The sequence below is a fragment of the Moschus berezovskii genome, chromosome 26 (genome assembly GCF_049115385.1).
Source record: "Moschus berezovskii isolate FMDL1 chromosome 26, NW_MosBer_1.0, whole genome shotgun sequence".
NCBI classification, from domain to species: domain Eukaryota; kingdom Metazoa; phylum Chordata; class Mammalia; order Artiodactyla; family Moschidae; genus Moschus; species Moschus berezovskii.
In genome coordinates, this window is record NC_142485.1 from 11,447,798 (window position 1) to 11,468,430 (window position 20,633).

Consider the following 20,633-nt stretch of genomic DNA (forward strand, 5'->3'; position numbering starts at 1 on the left):
TAAGTATAATTGTGTGGAACAGAATATAATTGCAACAGGAGTAATCTGGGTAAGTAAGGGAGCAATCTGGGTGGCCTGAGGTAGTTGGAGGAAGGGGGGTAGTTGGAGGAGGGAGGTTTCACTGGACATGCAGGAGGCAATTGACATACTGTGGTTCTCTTTTTTTCCTTTTGAAAGTAGTGATTAAAGATAACATTAGGAAATACATACATATTAGGAAACATGTACATATTCATTATAGAAAATTTGTCAAATAAAATGAAGAAAATGCAAATCACAGGTAATTTGACTCATCAATTTGATTCATAAACATGGAGAATACATAATTACACACTGTAACAAGTGCTATGAAGGGAGAAATAAATAAGAAAGTAACGGAGGACTTCATCTAGAACACAGGAGGCCCCTCCAGGGATGTGATATTTAAGCCGAGACCTGGGCATGAGCAAGGTTTAGACAGGTGAAGAAAGGAGGGAACAGGATTACATGATACATTTTTTTAAAAAAGTAAATTATGACTCTGTAGAACTATTCAATCAACGTGTATCAAAGATTTTATTTAACTCATAAAGTAATGACAGAACCAGTAAGATATTACAACTTGTCCAAAGGAGATTCCAAAGAACCAGAAACCACACTTATCAATCGGGAATGCTGAAATGAAACACAAATATTCAGATGCCAAACTGGGTACAAGAAAATTAGCTGTCTCTCTCTTGGACAGCATCAGCAACTCAATGGACATGAACTTGAGCAAACTCTGGGAGATAGCGGAGGACAAGAAAACCTGTCATGCTGTGGTCCATGGGGTCAGAAACAGTCGGACACGACTTAGCCGCTGAATAGCCACCACCCCTGGACAGAAGTCACTGGTATATGGAAAATAATCATTTGCATTGGGAGGAGAGGGGACGACAGAGAATGAGAAGGCTGGATGGCATCACCGACTCGATGGACATGAGTTTGAGTGAACGCCGGGAGTTGGTGATGGACAGGGAAGCCTGGTGTGCATGGGGTCTCAAAGAGTCGGTCATGACTGAGAGACTGAACTGAACTGCACTGAACTAGTTATCTACAACTTATAGGCTTGTAAACTAGCTCTGAGAAAAGGAAAGATATAGATAACCGGGATGAGCAAACCAGTTAAGACACCCATAATTGCCCCCACCCCATCCACACCGTTTCAAAGTGTTTCCCAGTTTTTCCTGACACGTGCAAATGCCCTGGGGAAAGAAAGAACTTAACGGAACTGAAAGAAGAGGAATGTTACTGGAATGTAATGAGCAGCAGAGTGGGTTGAGACGGAGGTCATGGTGTACGATCCAGATTGTAGCTTGTGTTTTTCACTTAACAACATAGGATAAACATTTTTCTGTTATCATGGAACATCCTTTTGAAGCATGGTTTTTAATGGCTGCACTGTGTTCCCCTGCAATGGACTCACTGCAACGTATTTACTAACCCCCATACCTCCTTTGTCCATTTAACTGGTTATCACTTAATATTCTTGTTCATGAATCTTTGTTTTCACACATCTTCAATAATTTCCTTACGATACATTTCTGGACATAGAATCTCCAGATCAAAGATGATTTGAAAGGTGTTGATTCATGAAAATTGCTTTGCAATGAGATGTTTTAGGATCACACTGAGTCCTGGAGAAGTGGAAGCTCTGAAATTAGCTAGAAGACCCGTGTAAGGAGGAGAGGAGAGGTGGAAAGTGTCTGACCTAGACAGAGCAGAGGGGTGGAGAGGTCGGACGTGGGAGGCACTGAGAGCCTGGGCGTTTGGAGACCAAGGAGGGCAGGAGCAGATGACTCCAAGGCTTTGGGGTTGTTTTCGCCATAGACACAGGTTGGAGATGGGCATTTTGGAGGAGAAGCAAATTTGAAGGAAGAAGACACATTTATTTTTGGACACACAGGGTGTGGCATGGACTTCCCAGCTGTCTCAGTGGTAAAGAATCCGCCTGCAATGCAGGAGCTGCAGGAGACCCCGGTTCAATCCCTGGGTCGGGAAGAGCCCCTGGAAGAGGGCATGGCAACCCACTCTAGTACTCTTGCCTGGAGAATCCTGTAGAAAGAGGAGCCTGGTGGGCTACAGTCCATGGGGTTGCAAAGAGTCAGACGTGACTTAGCTACTAAACAACAATGAGGGGGTGACGTGACCGTGGAGCGTGGAGGATGGTGGGGCAAAGTCTGGGCTGGAGAGGTCAGTTTGGGATCCCTACAAAGCCCATCTGGTTACAACCGGCGAAGAGGGGATGGGGAGGAGACCCTGCAAAATCCACACAAGGGGGTGGGGGTTGGAGGGGGTGGTGGTGGAGACACAGGATGCAGCAAATGAGGCGGGTGGGGGAGAGCGAGGGAGGAAGGTGAGGAGTCAGTTCATTCACGACGTCCAGTATTGCCGGTGAGGTCCAAAAGGACGAGGACCCCGGGGCAGGAAGCACACTGCGTTTGGCCAGCAGACAGTCACAGTGACCTTGAGGACACGTTTCCATAGAATCGCGGGGGCGGGAGCCAGCGGTTAAGGGAAGAGGAGACGGAGCCACGAGTGTGGCCACAGAAGTGGAGGATTTTGGCAGCAAAAGGAACAGGAAAGTCTGGAAATTAGCTCGAAAGGAGTTGCGTCCAGCATGATTTGGGGAGCCTGTGTCCAGTCCATATTCCAACCCAGCGTCTTCCGGCCACCGCTCCACACCCCCGGCCGCAGTTTCCAGTTTCCTCCGCTTATTTTTCCATCCCCGGTATTTCTTCAACCACAGAGAAGAGATGTGGCTTCGCATGATGAGCTCTTAACAGAGAGCTGGGGCACATAGCAAGTGCTCAGTAAGTGTTGGCGATTCTTAACTGTTATTATTAATCACGGGCCCTTAGGAGAAAGATAGGCAAAGAAAAGGGAAGAAGAGAGCGCCAGGGAGGGGTGCGAGTGGGGCTGCGGTTAAGGAGGGGGCAACATCCTTACCAGGGCATCTTTAGAAACACAACAGACCCTTTTTCTTTTTTCCAGGATTTCCTGTTGACTTAATCCTAGATACACTGTGTCTATATAAGATGTCCTAAGGAGCCTGCCGGAGAAGGCAATGGCAAGCCACTCCAGTACTCTTGCCTAGAAAATCCCATGGATGGAGGAGCCTGGTAGGCTGCAGTCCGTGGGGTCGCTAAGGGTCGGACACGACTGAGCGACTTCACTTTCACTTTTCACTTTCACATTGGAGAAGGAAATGGCAACCCACTCCAGTGTTCTTGCCTGGAGAATCCCAGGGACGGAGGAGCCTGGTGGGCTTCCGTCTATGGGGTCACACAGAGTCGGACACGACTGAAGTGACTTAGCAGCAGCAGCAGCAAGGAGCCTGCATTTAGCCCATTTGCGTGTAGCTTTGCAGTCCTTCTCAAGGATGTCTTTCTGCATCCATTCATGGCCTTGGGGCCCGTATGCATCTTAGGTCTGGTCCTTCCCCTGGGAACCTTGGAAGAGAACAAAGGACAATTCCTCCTCAAGGGATGAGATTTGGGAAGAGAACCTGCAGAGCGCAATTAACCAGATACCTGATGTGTGAGAGGAGAGAGGAGCCCAGGAGCCCAAACCCTCAGGCTGGACGGAGGGAAATTGCAGCTCGTCATCCCGGGAGGATCTGAGGAGGACCAAAGGCCCAGAGGATTCTGTTTGCCTGGAGGTGAAGCAGCCAAGGGGCGGAGAAGCAGGGGCCAGGCCCTGCTTTTCCTGTAGCGAGAGGGCGGGGCCAATCCACACTACAGCCGGGCTCTGCAGAGAAGATGCACTTCGCTTATTTTGTCTAGGACTCTGCCGGTCTTCCCTGAGCCCTCTTCACCCACTGATTAGAAGGGGAAAGTAACTAATGGTCCAACTTCATTTAAAGGCTCAGAAACTTAAACAGTCCCTCTGGGTACAGTCTAGTGTCTCATGGATAAAAATGGTCCTCCTCATCCTTCTCACCCTAAGGTAGCCTCTGCGATGCAGAGGGAGAGATGCACGTGGCTTACCCGAGGGAGAGCCTGAGATAACACCCTTAGCATCCCCCAGAGGTCCAGTGAGCTTCCCTGTCTTTTCCTTGTTGCTCCTTGGCCTTCTCAGGTGAAGCAAGGGCTGTTTCACATGCAACCTGGCCACTCTCAGCTTGACTGGAGCTCCGAGCACTTCCAAATTTGACCCACATTGATTCCCAAGTTGACCCAGCTGTCCTGTGTCTGCGTGCCTCTCAGAGGACCATCTGTGGCTGCCGTGAAGTCCCAGTGCCTGGATTCCACTCTGCAGCCTGGCTACAGAGTCCCCCTTCCCGGTGATAATTCAAGACTCTCTCCCAGCAATCTCTTTTCAGTAGCCTGGCCATTACAAAAGCTGACTGTCTCATTGCTTGGTTTTATAACTGGGCTAAATGTCAGCCCAGGGGAAAAAAAGTCAGCTCTGAAGGCTACCCTTAATCATGAGAAATGAGGCCCTGAATTCCTCTGCATTGACTGGGGCTTTGGACCAAAGTGTTTGAACTGACCAGTTGTCCTGGCATCCAGTGGAGATGGCTTTTTTTTTTCCCCCCAATCCTGTAAACCTGCAAGGTCTTTTATTTCAAGCCCTCTCAACTCTGCTCTCAATGAGGACGGAAAGTGTTGCATGTGGAAATTGCCTAGGCGACTGGGGGAAACAAGCCAAAAGAGAAACTTTCCAGTTCTTAGCTTTCAAAGTGTGCACTGTGCCATAAGTCATGAGGTAATACGGATGCTCTGAATGGGGGTGCCACCGCCAATGAAAGCAGTGGCTTGACAGTCAGCAAATACAGTTCTAGTCACTAAGCAGAAGCAAAAGAATTGCCAATAAAGAGCAAAAGAACGGGCATCGAAGCAGCACAAGATGGAGGGGAAGTCTGCCCTTAACTTCACTTTGTTTAGGAGGAGAAAATGGTTTTGAAACTGCTCCTGGAGCAGCAGTCTTCATGTGAACAGATGGCCCTTCCCCCATCTGGAAATCGATAAAACTCAGATTTTGTTTTTATAGATTTGGACTGAAAACCATTGCTGGCCGAGGAACCTCAAATCTCAGAAGTCTCCGACAGGGCAGTAAGCTTATAAACAATCATTTAGCAAGATCTGAGGTGAGTTGACTCACTGGAAAAGACTCTGATGCTGGGAAAGGTTGGGGGCGGGAGGAGAAGGGGACGACGGAGAATGAGATGGCTGGATGGCATCACCGACTCTGTGGACATGAGTTTGAGTGAACTCCGGGAGTTGGTGATGGACAGGGAGGCCTGGCATGCTGTGATTCATGGGGTCGCGGAGAGTCGGACACGACTGAGCGACTGAACTGAACTGAACTGAGGTCAAAATGACAGACGAAGGCGGCTGTCTTTTCTGTGCATACATCAAGAGATGAGATCAGACGGGACCCAGTGCGTGGGAGATGTGATCGTCTGGTGGAGTTTCTAGCAGTTTTTAACCTGTGGAGGCCAGCCTCAGGGACAAGCAAACTGGATCTTCTAGACTGTTCATTCCCCCTAAGTATCTAATGTCCTTGCCCTGACCCCCTCTTCCCCTCTCTGCCCCCAAGATCACAGTTCTTGGAGGGTGATGATTTAATGGATTTGTTAGTCTTTTCCCTCAGTCACTCTACCTTTTCTCCTTGTTTTCATTCCATTTATTGTAAGTTTTTGGCTGTGCTGGGTCTTTCTTGCTGCTCATGGGCTTTCTCTCCCTGTGGCGAGCAGGGGCTTCTTTGTGGTTGCGGGATGCGGGCTTTGCATTGCGGTGCCTTCTCTTTGTAGAGCGTGGGCTCTGGAGTGCAGGATCAGTAGTTGTGGCTCTCAGGGATTAGTCATCCCACAGCACATGGAATCTTCCCGAACCAGAGATGGGACCCGTGTCCTGCCCTGGCAGGCGGACTCCCAACCGCTGGACAGCCAGGGAAGCCCCCCATATTTGCATTTTAAGAAGGTGTTTTGGAGATAATGATACTTCTAGGGGACCTTCCTGGTGGCCTAGCGGTTAGGACTTTGAGCTTCCAGAGCTTCCAGTGCAGGGGGCACAGATTTGATCCCCGGTCCAGAAACTAAGATTCCATCTGCTGTGCAGTGCAGCCACCTTCCCCCAAAACGAAAGCAGAACAATACAACTAAAAGAGTTGTCTGAACTCTGGGAATTTCAAGCAGTAACCTGGTGGGCTTAGGGTGAGTGGGGTGAACAGAGAGGGGAAGCATTTTAAGAGTTGGTGAAAGTGAAAGTCACTCAATTGTGTCCAACTCTTTGCGACCCCATGGACTACGCAGCCCATGGAATTCTCCAGGCCAGAATACTGAAGTGGGTAGCCTATCCCTTCTCCAGGGGATCTTCCCAACCCAGGGATTGAACCCAGGTCTCCCGCATTGCGGGCAGATTCTTTACCAGAGGAGCCACCAGGGAAGACCAAGAACACTGGAGTGGGTAGCCTATCCCTTCTCCAGCGGATCTTCCTGACCCAGGAATCAAACCGGGGTCTCCTGCACTGCAGGCGGATTCTTTACCAACTGAGCTATCAGGGAAGCCCTTAAAAGTTGGTACATTTCTCAAATCACCACTTCTCAGACAGTCATCGCCTGCCAGGGACCATTCTGGGTGGAGGCTGGCTCCCAGCGGTTGGGAGTCCGCCTGCCAGGGCAGGACATGGGTCCCATCTCTGGTTCGGGAAGATTCCATGTGCTGTGGGATGACTAATCCCTGAGAGCCACAACTACTGATCCTGCACTCCTGGCTTCCTTTGACTGAGCCTCTCATCCCTGAGTCCACATTCTGGCAGGTGTGGTCAGGAGTAGCTGTGAAAGTTTTGCTCTCTTGTACAGCACAGAGCTTGAACTAGCATATGTTGATGGCCAAGACCAATTAGTACAGAAAAACAGGCCCCATGTATAATTCCCTGCCTGCGTGTGGCTCTTTGCCAACAAATTTCCCAGGCCAAATACCTCAGCTTCTCCGAGCACCCCCGTGTCTGATTTCTGTTTCTGCCCCTGCCCTGCTCGGATTCAGCAAGATCACAGCCCCATGGCTGCCCAGTCACCCTTGGGTGCTTCCTCCTGCTCTTTGCTGGACTGTGGGGTCATTCCTGCACTAGGGAAGGTCACAGGCATGTTATTAATAATCAAATGGAAAGCAACGACAGGATACACATTTTCCTAGAAAGACACCAGCATGGTATGATGTCAGTACCATTTTCAACTTTTCGCGGTGATTATGGCCGCTACCCTTTCCTGCTTCCTGAGGATGACAGTTCAACCTGCTTTTCAGTACAATTAGAATGAACTGTTTTCAGTTCAGTCAGTTCAGTTCAGTCGCTCAGTCATGTCCGACTCTTTGCGACCCCATGAATCGCAGCACGCCAGGCCTCCCTGTCCATCACCAACTCCCGGAGTTCACTCAAACTCATGTCCATCGAGTTGGTGATGCCATCCAGCCATCTCATTCTCTGTCGTCCCCGTCTCCTCCCACCCCCATCCCTCCCAGCATCAGAGTCTTTTCCAGTGGGTCAACTCTTCGCATGAGGTGGCCAAAGTATCGGAGTTTCAGCTTCAGCATCAGTCCTTCCAATGAACACCCAGGATTGATCTCCTTTAGAATGGACTGGTTGGATCTCCTTGCAGTCCAAGGGACTCTCAAGAGTCTTCTCCAGCACCACAGTTCAAAAGCATCAATTCTTCGGTGATCAGCTTTCTTCACAGTCCAACTCTCACATCCATACACCACCCTTATGGCAGAAAGTGAAGAGGAACTAAAAAGCCTCTTGATGAAAGTGAAAGAGGAGAGTAAAAAGGTTGACTTGAAGCTCAACATTCAGAACTGTTTTAGGCAGAGTCAGCGTTGAGGCGGATGTGGGCCTTCCGGCCACCAGGCACTGATTTTTTCATCGACTTCTCAAGGGGGTGTTCATGCAAAACTGTAATTGGGAACACATAGAATTTCCTGGCTTTAGTTTTATTTGTGAAAGTCGCTCAGTCGTGTCCAACTCTTTGCGACCCCATGGACTATACAGGCCATGGAATTCTCCAGGCCAGAATACTGGAGTGGGTAGCTTTTCCTTTCTCCAGGGGATCTTCCCAACCCAGGAATCGAACCCAGGTCTCCCGCATTGCAGGCAGATTCTTTACCAACTGAGCCACAAGGGAAGCCCTGCAGGCAGATTCTTTACCAGCTGAGCCACAAGGGAAGCCCTGCAGGCAGATTCTTTACCAGCTGAGCCACAAGGGAAGCCCAGGAGGTTTTATTTGTAGGCAGATTATATTTGCATGATACTTCTTTTAAAAAGTTGTGTTTTTTTAAATTTTTTTGGCTGTTCCAGGTCTTTGTCTAAGCACAATGTAGTATGTAGTATGTGAGTTCTTTTAGTTGTGGCATGCAGGATCTTTAGTTGTGGCACACAAACTCTTAGTTGAGGCATGTGGGATCTAATTCCCTGACCAGGGATCAAACCTAGGCCCTCTGCCTCAGGAGCATGGAGTCTTAGCCACTGGACCACTGAGGAATTCCTGTATGATGCTTCATTGTTGGCAAGCAGGTTCTCATTTGAGCCAAACCAGAATCATCATTTGAGCTTCATAAGGTGAGGATCACTCTTTCCCTTGGGTGAGTGAGATAGCTGAAGCTCAGGGAGTGCCCACAGGCAGTAGTGAAAAAGTAGGACAAATCCCAGGTTTCCAGACTCCAAGATCCTGTTTCTATTGTACCAGCATCCCTTCCTCTGAGAATTGCTCCGCCCCCAGTTTATTTGCTTTGACTGTAATAGAACCCACCATGTGCCTAGCTGAAGAGATGCCCCTAAAGCCTGGCCCTATGATTGGCTCAGGTGTGAGCACATGACCTAAGCGGGCCGGTCACAGCCCTCTCTGGGTCTTGTGTTAAAGCAGTTGGTTCTCTCTTGCTCTGGATCCCTGCTGAGACAGAGCAAGAGAATGACTAGGGACAAAGGACGGCAAGCAGAGGGGACCAGAGCTGAGAGGTGGACAGAGCCCTGGAGTTATTATTTCAACCATTCATCCAGCTGTGCCTGAAACTCTTCAGTGAGCCAATAAATTCCTTTTTTGCTTAAGCCAATTGGAGTTGCGTTTATGACACTTGCAAATGAAAGGAGTTATTGACTAATAAAACTGCCATTTCTGTCTTTCCCAGAATTAGGAAATTACCTCTTTAAAATTGTTTATTTGTAGTATGCTTTATTCCTTCCCACACATACACAAAAAATTCCAAGGCAGCTTATAAAAATAACTAGGAAAAAATAAGCAATACGCCAAAAAAAAAATCGAAGGGAAAGTTTAAGACATAAAATATATGTCATATACATATGTACAGCATAATCTTTATATTAAGTTGACAAAATTAATTTTTTAATTATAACACCAAGTATTGTTGAGGGTGCTGGGAAATGGACACTGGTGACGGAAAAATTATAAATTGGTACGAACTTTCTGGAGAGAAATTTGACAGTGTTTATTCACATCCAAATAACAATAACCAGTGCTTGTTCATAACCAATAATTGGAATGCACGAAGGAAATAAGTAAGAAAGAATACATGCAAATATTTAGCTATAAGAATGATTGTTACAAGCACCCCAAATTGGAAAACAGCCTGAATATCCAATGACAAATTATGGATCAAAAATAATATGTCTGCTTATTGGAATATCATGTATTTATTAATATAACAATGTAGACATCTATTTACTGACCTGGAATAATATTCATATATTGAAGTAGATCCCTGGGTTGGGAAGATCCCCTGAAGAAGGGATAGTTTTGGACTGCTGCTGCTGCTGCTGCTAAGTCACTTCAGTTGTGTCCGACTCTGTGTGACCCCATAGACGGCAGCCCACCAGGCTCCCCGATCCCTGGGATTCTCCAGGCAAGAACACTGGAGTGGGTTGCCATTTCCTTCTCCTAGCACATCTAAATTCCCCCTAAGCCATGCAAGGTTCAAATAAGTTGTTTATTCTTAACCCTATGTTTTAAAAGTCAGAAACAAAGAGCTATTTATTGGTTGTGGTCATTAAAAAGGGGGAAATATAGACGTGGCAAAAATTGCCCTTCTAGTCTCACAGTTTGAGTATTCTTGCTTGAGTCAAATTCAGCTTTCCAGAGATGCCTGGTTAATTATCCCCTCTTGGACCACATGCTATCTAAACACTCTACATTCTTCAGACATTTGACTAGTATTGAGAGATGATTTATTGTCAGTGAGCTGGGTCTTGGACATCATCTATTCCAGACCAAAGGTTACCAAAATGTATATAGGCTCAAAAAAAAAAAACAACACTGAATGGCAAGAAGAACATTTTAGAATTTGTATTTATAGCTAAGCCCTTTTTATTTTCTATTTCTGATATGTTTTATAATATATCAGTAACTGGATAGGGCATAACAAGTAAGTATACCAAGATGGCTAAAATGTTTTTGATGATGGAAGTATGCTCTGGTTATGTTACTGCAGGAGATACAATGCAACTTAGTGGTTTTAATTTTGTTCACAAGCTTCTGGATCAGAAATTTGTGAATAAATTGCTCACCTGAGCAGTTCATCCCCCCCCCGTACCCCCGCCCCCCAGCCCAGACAGCACCTCAACTCAATCTAGAAGATCCACTTCCAAGATGGCTTGCCCACTTGGTTGGCAAGTTGTGAGCTCAACAGAGCTGTTGTCTGTAGGGGGAGGAGCAGGTCCCCATTCTCTGCCGTATGACTTCCCGGCTGGGGTTCTTGGGCCTCCTCATGAAATGGAGGCTGGATTCTAAGAGGGAATGTTCCAAGAGACAGGAAGTAAAAGTCAGTCTTCTGAGTCCTGGAGCAAGAATATACCGTCCTGTCACTGCCATCATATTTTATTGGTCAAAGGAGTCCAAGAGTCCACCCAAGATTCAAGGGGAGGAGACATAGACTTTATCTCTCAGTGAGTAGTCTGGTAAAACATTTGTGGCCATCTTTAATCCATTACATGGCATGGAATCACTAAAGTCTGAAAACCACTAATTTACATAAATAGAATATGTACCAGCAGCTCCACCCCAAGACTGGGGCTCAGCTCTCTTACATAAGAAATTCCTGGCCATCGGAAGCTGGTCTGCTCCTTCTTGTACACCTCCCCAAAACTGTTTCATCAGACTTTTCTCTTAATGGCTTATTTACTACAGAGGCATAGACTGAAAACCATATGCACGATAATACAGGGGAAAATAGAACTAACTCATATTGGTACTACTGCTTCATCTTGCTTAGCTAAAAAAAAAAAGGTTGACTTAACAGTAGAAATAAAACATTCATCTGGTCAGGTGTTGGTGACCTGTAAAAAAATTTTCTTTTACAACAGTATACTTTAAACCAGGGAACTTTGGTGGCGGTCCAGTGGTTAAGACTCAGTGCTTTTAGAGCAGGGAGGCAGGTTCAAGCCTTGGTTGGGGAACTAAGATCTCACATGCCACCCAGTGTGGCCAAAAAAGTTTTTTTTTAAATACTGAGTATGAACCTAATATAGTCAGGATGACTTTATGACTTGAAAGGCTATAATTGTAACAGTGTTCTACCAGAAATTCCCCAGTGCACAGGCTAACACCTGCTTTTCTTTTCTCGTTAATCAAGTAAAACAATCGCCAACAGAACTTTAAGATTTCTCCCATATAACATAATACACTCTTGAGGAAGATAAAGTGGCTTACTAAACAGAATAAACCCATTTTGTAAGAAAATGTGTGTGAGAGAGTCAAGAGTAACATTTTTCGTCATTTATGGTCCTAAATTCCGGCACTAAGAAGAGCGGATCCCGAGAAGAAGCTGTGGTTTTCCTGAGCGGGCTGATGTGTGAGGGTGCAGGTTAGAAAAAGTGAGGTAATAAAAAGGTGATCTTTTTTTTTTTTTCATGAGAAAAGGAAGAGATGTTGGACGGCAGCAGAAGCAGAGAGGGTGACTTGTTTAAAGGTGTGGGTGGAGGGTAGTTTTGAAGGTTGGCTGCAGTGAATCTCTTGCCCCAAAACCTTCAGTAAAATCTGTGTTATTTGACAACTCTTTTCTGAAATTTCTTTTTATTGAAGTAGCTTTGATTTACAGTATTATATAAGCTTCGTGTATACAACATGATATTCTGACTCCTGTATACACCATAGTGTGCTCACGACCATAAATTTAGTTTCTGTCACCATACAGTTGATCTCTTTCATCCATTTCACCCTCTCTCCCACTCCTTCCCTTCTATTCTGTCCTCTTGTATTTATGTGTTGTTTTTATTTAGTTTGGCTTGTTCACTTTTGGTTTGTTAACTAGATTTTTTTCTACTCCGTATATGAATGAGATGATACAGTATTTGTCTTTGTCTGATTCATTTCACTTAGCGTAATACGCTCAATATCGTTACAAATGGAAGGTTTCATCTTTTTAATGACTGAGTAATAGTCCTGTGTGTGTGTGTGTGTGTGTATGTGTGTGGTGTGTGGGGGTATATGGGGGTGATGGGTGTGTGTGTGATGTGTGGGTGTGGAGGTGTGTGTGTGTGTGTGTGTGTGTGATGTGTGGGTGTGGAGGGGGGTGTGTGTGTGTGTGCCTCACACCTTCTTTATCCATTCATTCACTAATGGGCTCTTAGGGTGTTTCCATATCTGAGCTATCGTAAATAATGCTGCAATAAACATAAAGTACACATATCTTTTCAAATTAGTGTTTTACTATTCTTTGGATAAATACCCAGAAGCAGAACAGTTGGCTCATATGGTTGTTCTAGTCTTAATTTTTTGAGAATCACCATTCTGTATTCCATAGTGAGTGTACCAATTTACATTCTCACCAACAGTGTATGAGGGTTCCTTTTTTCCATATCCTTGTCAACTCCTGTTTTCTCTCTCTTTCTTTTTTTTTTTTGTTGCCTTTTTGATAATAACCAGTCTAGCAGGTGTAAAGTGATAGCTCATGTGATTTTGATTTTCATTTGCCTGATGGCTAGTTTTGTTGAACATTTTTTCATGTATCTGTTGGCCATCTGTATTTCTTCTTTGGAAGAATGCCTATTCAGCTTTTTTGCCCATTTTAGTATAGAGACTAAAACGGTAATTGAAAGGCTCCTGGAAAAACAAAGTCCAGGATCAGATGGCTCTACAGGTGAATTTACCAAAATTCTCCTTTTACTTTCTTCTTTTACTCCAAGAAGATCTAATATCTATCCATCTAAACTTTTCTTTAAAAAAAAGAGAAGGGAATGCTTCTTAACTCATATTAGGAGGCCAACCTCACCCTAATGCCCAAAGTCACAGGCCAACATCTCTGATGAACATAGCAATAGAAATTAGCAAACTGAATACGATACATTAAAAGGATCATACATCATGGTTAAGTAGGATTTGTTCCAGGGATATAAGGATGGTTCAACGTCTACAAATCAATCAACATGATATATACCACATGAACAAAAGTAAGGCTAAAAACCATAAGATCGTCTCAATATATACAGAAAAAGTATTTCACAAGATTCAACACTCATTTATCATAAAAACTCTCAATAAAGTAGATATAGAATAAATGTACTTCAAGATGATAAAGGTCATATGTGATAAACCCACAGCTAATATCACATTCAATGGTGAAAAATCAAGAGCTATGCCTCTAAGATCAAGAGTAAAGATACCCACTCCTGCCACTCTTATTCCACATAGTATCAGAAGTCCTTAACTGAGCAATTAGACAAGAAGAAAGGAATAAAGTCATTCAAATGGAGAGGAAGAAGTAAAAATGTCACTATTTGCAGATGATATGATTTTATATGTCAAGAATCCCAAAGACTCCATCAAAAATCCTATTAGAAATAATAAATGTAGAAAAGTTTCAGGTTAAGGAATCAATATACAAAAAGATCTGTTGTATTTCTATATGCTAACAATGAGCTAGCAGGAATTAAGGAAATTAAGGAATTAAGGAAACAATTCCATTTACAGTTGCAACAAAAAGATCGAAGCACCTAGGAATAAACTTAACCAAGAAGGTGAAAGGCTTGTGCAGTGAAAACGACATAATACTGTTGAAAGAAATTGAGGAAGACACAAGTAAACGGAAAGACATTCTGTGTTTATGGATTGGAAGAATGAACGTTGTTAAAATGTCTATATTACCGAAAGAAATCCTTTTGGGTGTTGGATTGCTTTCTTTGAGGGAAAATTTGGGGCAACATTGACATGAACTGAAGGCAGATCCAAGCCAAGAGCAAGACTAACCTAAGGAATTTCAAGTCACTTGTGAGTAACATCAGAGTAGGAAAAATCCAAGATACACATGCACCAAATTATGACAGTTAATATCTCTGCATGGTGGATTACAAATGATATGTATTTCATTCCCTCTTCATTTTTGTATTTAAATGTTTTTCTATGAGCTGTACTGTGTAAAGGAAGTTATTTTGAAGCACACATGTGCTTTGCAAACATACAGGCTTAAGTTAGAACCCACCTCCACTACTTGAATTTGTGATTCTAGTCAAGTTCCTTGAACTTTTAAAGCCCTCGTTTAAAGTTTCCTCATTTGTATAAAAAGGACAGTAATCATACCTCATAGGTAATTATGAGGATCGAATAAAATAATCTGTGTAAAGTTCTTCATACAGTACCTTTGGACGGAGAAGCATACCATAAATCTTTACAAGTTATTATTGTTGGTAAGTAAAGTTTGCTGATGGATCTCACAGCCTGAAAATGATCAGCCTTTTCTACTCACTGCCAAGAAGTTAACTGGCCCTGTTGTCTTCATCCTCTAAAAAAACCGGCAGAGAAAACTCAACCAAGTTTTATCCCTACCATCGTAAGTCACAAACGTAACATCATTACGAAGAAACGCCTCTTTGAGCACCTACTGCGTGCAAGTTATTTAAGTTCTCAGACATTAGACGGGGTCCCTGTGGCCTCCAACTTGTAGCCAGGTCAGTTCTGGCCACTGACGCTCAAGTGCCTCAATGCCTAATTAAAAACACGTCCAGGGTAGGCTATACTTAGGATGAACCCACATGGTCTTAATTCCCAATGAAGAATACACATTGCATTTCAGGACTTCCACACTAGCCAAGGCGTTCTGATGTGGGGTTTGAGCTCCCTGGCGCTGTCATGTGACAGGCTTTTTGATGTGGTGGCTGTTCCAGTAAGTTAACCTCTGGCATCTCAGAACTGGCGCAGCCTGCCTGGCTACAGATGAATTCTGAGCGCAGACACGGGCTGAATCTGCATGCCTGTGGGTGGACGGGACCGCAAATGACCACGGGGTTAATTAGCAGGGGGCTGTTTCAGGGCAGGTCCCACTCAGGGTTTCCGAGTCACTGCTGTGTAGCTTGGCTCTCTGAGACAGTGCGCCTCAAAACATTTTTGATTTCTGACCTCCTCGGTGGGAGGAAAAAAGAAACCCTTGTGGACCCTGCATGTCCCTGCTTGAGGTGACAGAGACAAACTTACTGGGCTTCGAGAAACTTGTCATTGTTCTGGATGCGGTCTGCCCTGCGGTGCCTGCTGTTTTTTCCTTACAGTAAGTAAATAAATAAGTCGTGCTTGAAACAAAAGCACAGGCCTTGCTAGACATTCCATGCACACACCATCTGGGTCTCCTTACCTTCCAGGCATGTAGGAGATGGGACCGCCCAGCCTTCTGGGGCTGGTGGGGGTCACATGACCAGTTTAGACCAATGCGGGGTGAGCTGGGGTGACCCCCATCACTCCCCAGCATTGAAGAGCAGGTGAGACATCCAGCCTCTCTCTTCCCTGGAGACCAAAGGAGTACAGAGGGTACAGAGGGTACAGCCTCCATCAGCCTGGATCCTTGAGTGACTGTGGAATGGAATTTTCCCCGCACACATACCCAACATCCTTGACTTGGCAATGGACATGAGGCACATGCAAGAAATAAATCTTTTTTGTGTTCAACAGTGGGATCTGGGGGTTCATTTGTTATCACAGAGCAACCTAACCTATTCTAACTAATACAATTCTCCCATAAACATTAGTGGCCCTTTCCTGGTAGCTCATATGGTAAAGAATCTGCCTGCAATGCAGGAGACCCTGGTTTGGGAAAAAATTCCCTGGAAAAGGGGATGGCAACCCTCTGGTCGTTGCCGACAACATGGTTTGTAGCATTCTTGCCTGGAGAATCCCATGGACAGGGGAGACTGGCAGGTTACAGTAAATGGGGCTGCAAAAGAGTCGAACATGTCTAAGGGACTAACACGTCCACTTTCATAAACATTTGTAACACAGAAAGTGGTCTGACAGTCACCTGTCAACCTGTCACTGGGAGTTGGACAAGGCAGTCTGTAGTAAAAGGCTAGAGGAACATCTGCAGGGAGGAGCAGCAATTCAGATGGCCAAGTTCAAGGTGACTGCAGTCTACTCTGGGAGGCCAGGAGGAAGGCAGAGCTTCAGAGGACTCTCAGGCTCTGGAGCTGCTCATCCAGACCCCAGACTCCAGACCAAGGTCAACCAGACTCCAAACACAGAAGACATTCCAGTAGACTGCTTCTCTCATCTCCCTGGTTCGGAAGCTGTGTCAGTCAGCAGTATGTCTTCAGAAAGTGAAAGAAGATTCGTAGGTAGCTTTATTTTTTTAAAATATTTGTATTTATTTGGCTGCATTGGGTCTTACTTGCACACGTGGGATTTTCAATACAGCACACAGACCCTCTAGTTGCCGTGCCAGGCTTAGTTGCTCTGCGGCCTGTGGGAGGGATCAAACCTGTGTCTCCTGCCCTGCAAGGCAGATTCTTAACCCCCAGACCATCAGGGAAGTCCCCCTCAGTCACTTTAGATGCACGAGACATTCGACCATAATGAGAGTTTATTGACTGGACTGTATTGGTTTTCTTTGCATAGACCTCCAAGGGCTGACCATCCACATGGGAGTTAAGACATACTCACACAGCCCACATCTGAGGCTCTAGGAAATATTCCCTGTGAATGATTAGCAACCCAGTGAGAGGCCGTGCTGCTCTGTTCATTTCTAAACCTGAAAGTATCCAGCGACCCTCTCAAAATCCAGGAACATTCCAGTCTCCTGGATGGAGAGGCACCTGGAAGAGAATGAGGAGAAGCTGTACTCTGGTCGTTGCCGACGACATGGTTTGTAGCATCTGAGAGTCACTGTTACCATCCGTCTTCTGTCTGGCTGGCTTGGAATGAGGTGGTCTTCAGCCCAGAAGCAGAAGGCTGCATTTAAGTACATTCATCATGGAGCCAAACTGCCTTCTTATTCAAGAAGAAAGGATGATGGTTCATCCTCTCATGATTCCCTGGACTGGAATTGCTGTATAAAATTGTCTTTGCAGAAATTGACTTCTCCGAATTCATCAGGAATGCAGGGCTAGATGTCTGGCTACTTTGAGATGAAAGGGTTCATTGGGACCAAATCGGTTTTTGCTCCTTTGCTACTTAGCAGAGCTTTAATGCTAGAGCCTCTCAGCGTTTTTAATTTTTACAAGGCAGCTATTTTCAGAGTCAAAAAGGTGCAATTTCCTTTACTGAAAACCTCGTGATGCAAGAGAAATGGGATCTTCTTATAAATCCCTCAGATCACTCTGCTCCGTCTGTCTAAATCCATGATGCCGGAAGAGCAAAGACTACAGCTTCATTGCCAGGCATGCGGGAACGACAGTAATCACACCGGATGTTAATGTGATGAGTCCACTTAACCAGAGATAAATTTCAAATGCAAATATATTTTTATTTTGAATGTAATATACTTACAAAGAAATGCTTATGCTTTTAGAGCAGAAGGCAGATTTCTTTTTTAGAAAATATTCATTTATTTGGCTGTGTCGGGTCCTAATTGTGGCACGTGGGATCTTCAGTGTGGTTTACTCAGTAGTTTCAGTGCATGGGCTTAGTTGCCCCGAGGCATGTGGCATCTTCCTGGACCAGGGATCGAACTCGCATCCCCTGCATTGCAAGGCAGTTTCTTAACCACTGGACCACCAGGGAAATCCCTAGAAGGCAGATTTCTGATCCCCTCTTGAAACATTAATTAAAGGATTTGGAGAGAGCAGAGTGTCAGTTGAAAAACAGTGGCAGGAACCTATTTAGTGGTTCCTTATCTTTTGATCCATGCTAACAGCATGAAACATGTACTTTAATTATAATTTCCAAATCTCACCTTGATATTCTGTGAAATGAAAGAGTCCCACACAAATGTACCATGTGTGCGTGCGTGCTAAGTCACTTCGTGTCTGACTCTTTATGACCCTGTGGACTGTAGCCTGCCTGGCTCCTCCATCCTTGGGATTCTCCAGGCACAAACACTGGAGTGAGTTGCCATGCCCTTCTCCAGGGGATCTTCCCGATCCAGGGATCGAACCTGTGTCTCTTTACCATCCCCTGCGTTGGCAGGTGGGTATGTTACCACCAGTGCCGTCTACTTTTTAGTTTTCAGGTGCCCTCAGTTCAGTTCAGTTCAGTCGCTCAGTCGTGTCCAACTCTCCGCGACCCCATGAATCACAGCACGCCAGGCCTCCCTGTCCATCACCAAATCCCAGAGTTCACTCAAACTCATGTCCACAGAGTCGGTGATGCCATACAGCCATCTCACTCTCGGTCGTCCCCTTCTCCTCCTGCCCCCAACCTTTCCCAGCATCAGAGTCTTTTCCAGTGAGTCAACTTGTCGTATGAGGTGGCCAAAGTATTGCAGTTTCAGCTTTAGCATCAGTCCTTCCAATGAACACCCAGGACTGATCTCCCTTAGAATGGACTGGTTGGATCTCCTTGCGGTACAAGGGACTCTCAAGAGTCTTCTCCAACACCACAGTTGAAAAGCATCAATTCTTCGGCGATCAGCTTTCTTCACAGTCCAACTCTCACATCCATACATGACCACGGGAAAAACCATAGCCTTGACCAGATGGACCTTTGTTGGCAAAGTAATGTCTCTGTTTTTTAATATACTATCAAGGTTGGTCATAACTTTCCTTCCAAGGAGTAAGCGTCTTTTAATTTCCTGGCTGCAATCAGCATCTGCAGTGATTTTGGAGCCCAAAAAAATAAAGTCTGACACTGTTTCTACTGTTTTTCCATCTATTTCCCATGAAGTGATGGGACCAGATGCCATGATCTTTGTTTTCTGAATGTTGAGCTTCAAGCCAACCTTTTCACTCTCCTTTTTCACTTTCATCAAAAGGCTTTTGAGTTCCTCTTAAAAGGACTTTATTCCCAAAGGTTGCTGATATGAGGATTCTTGGGAACCAGAAGTGGCAGGAAGATCCACGTGCTTGGATTCCCAAGGCCTGAGCCCAGCTGAAGCCAGATCTATCCACTAATGATGCCACAGGCCACAAGGAAGAAGGCCAAGGCTGTGTGTTGGCTTGCGGAGCTATAAGTTGCATGTCAAGGGTGGAAAGCTTTCCCCTGACTTCAGGTTGGTCCTACGGCTAAGGTGTAGCACAGTGGCCAAGCCAAGTGAATATTGAGAGCAAAAGCTGGGAGGCACGCGCCCTCTTCACCAGCAGCAATTAAAGTTTCATCACCTAAACTGAGCCTCTAAGTAAATGAATATTGCCGCCAGAAGATTGAAGCTGCAGAGATAAACAACGGAAGGAGAGGAAGTGAGCATGCAAGGGGTATCTTTCTGAAAAGGCAGGGGAAGATGATGTCAACTCAGAATCTTTGCTTCATGACGGTCCAAGGCCACTGTCAAACTAAGTTCTGTAAAGGGACACAAAAAGACTAAAGAAACAGACTCCTAACTCGCTCACATAATGAGCAGCTCGTCCTTGCTGCCTCCAGCACCAGCCCTGATTGAAGGGCGCTGTGAACTCTGTTCCCACCTCGCCAGCCTGGGGAGCTGAGATTGATGTGCAGCCTGGGAAACATGAACCCTGGGCTTCGGGAGCAGCTTGAGGTCAAGTCAGGATTTGTTTCTGTCCTGCCTTTCAAAGCTTTGTTTTCCTATGAACCATCCATACTAACCACTCAGCATTGCTGGGCCCTGGAGAACCGGGGGTGGGCAGCTTCCAGGAGATTCATTCAGGATGGACATTCATTAGCTCTGAAGACAGCTGGGGCTTTTCCTAAAAGGGCTGAGGACAGCTGGAAATTCCCAGATTAATCATTGACCAGACCAGGCTACTGCCACCCCACCAAATCCCACCCCACCCTGAGGGTTGCTCTAACCAGAATAAATCATAAATGTTTACAGCTCAACAGTGATGCTATTCAGAGTCACCACCACCCACTTCTAAAGCCCAGGACAACGTAAAGTAACCCAAGACTTCACTTCTCTTCAAGGGGCTGCTTCACATCCTCAGAGGCAATTAAATCATGGAACCTGTGTAAATAAGACTTTGCTGGAATGCTGTTTTGAGACACGGTGAAAGCCTTTCCAGTGAACTGAGTCTTCATCCTGACTATCACAGATAAATGAAGGATGGTTTCTTTAACATACTAACGATAACAGCAACTAATTGATATGTTTCCTTTGCAAAGCGCTTAGGTTCTGCCAGATAACTTCACATGAATCATCTCTTTTATTTTCAGAATCATATAGCAAGGCAGGACGTGCGTTATTATTGACATTAAGCAAATAAACTGAGGCTTCTTGACAGTTAACAGGCTTACCTTGGGTAACAGAATTGATGGGTGCTGGACATAATATTAAGACAGACTCCAAGTCCAATACTTT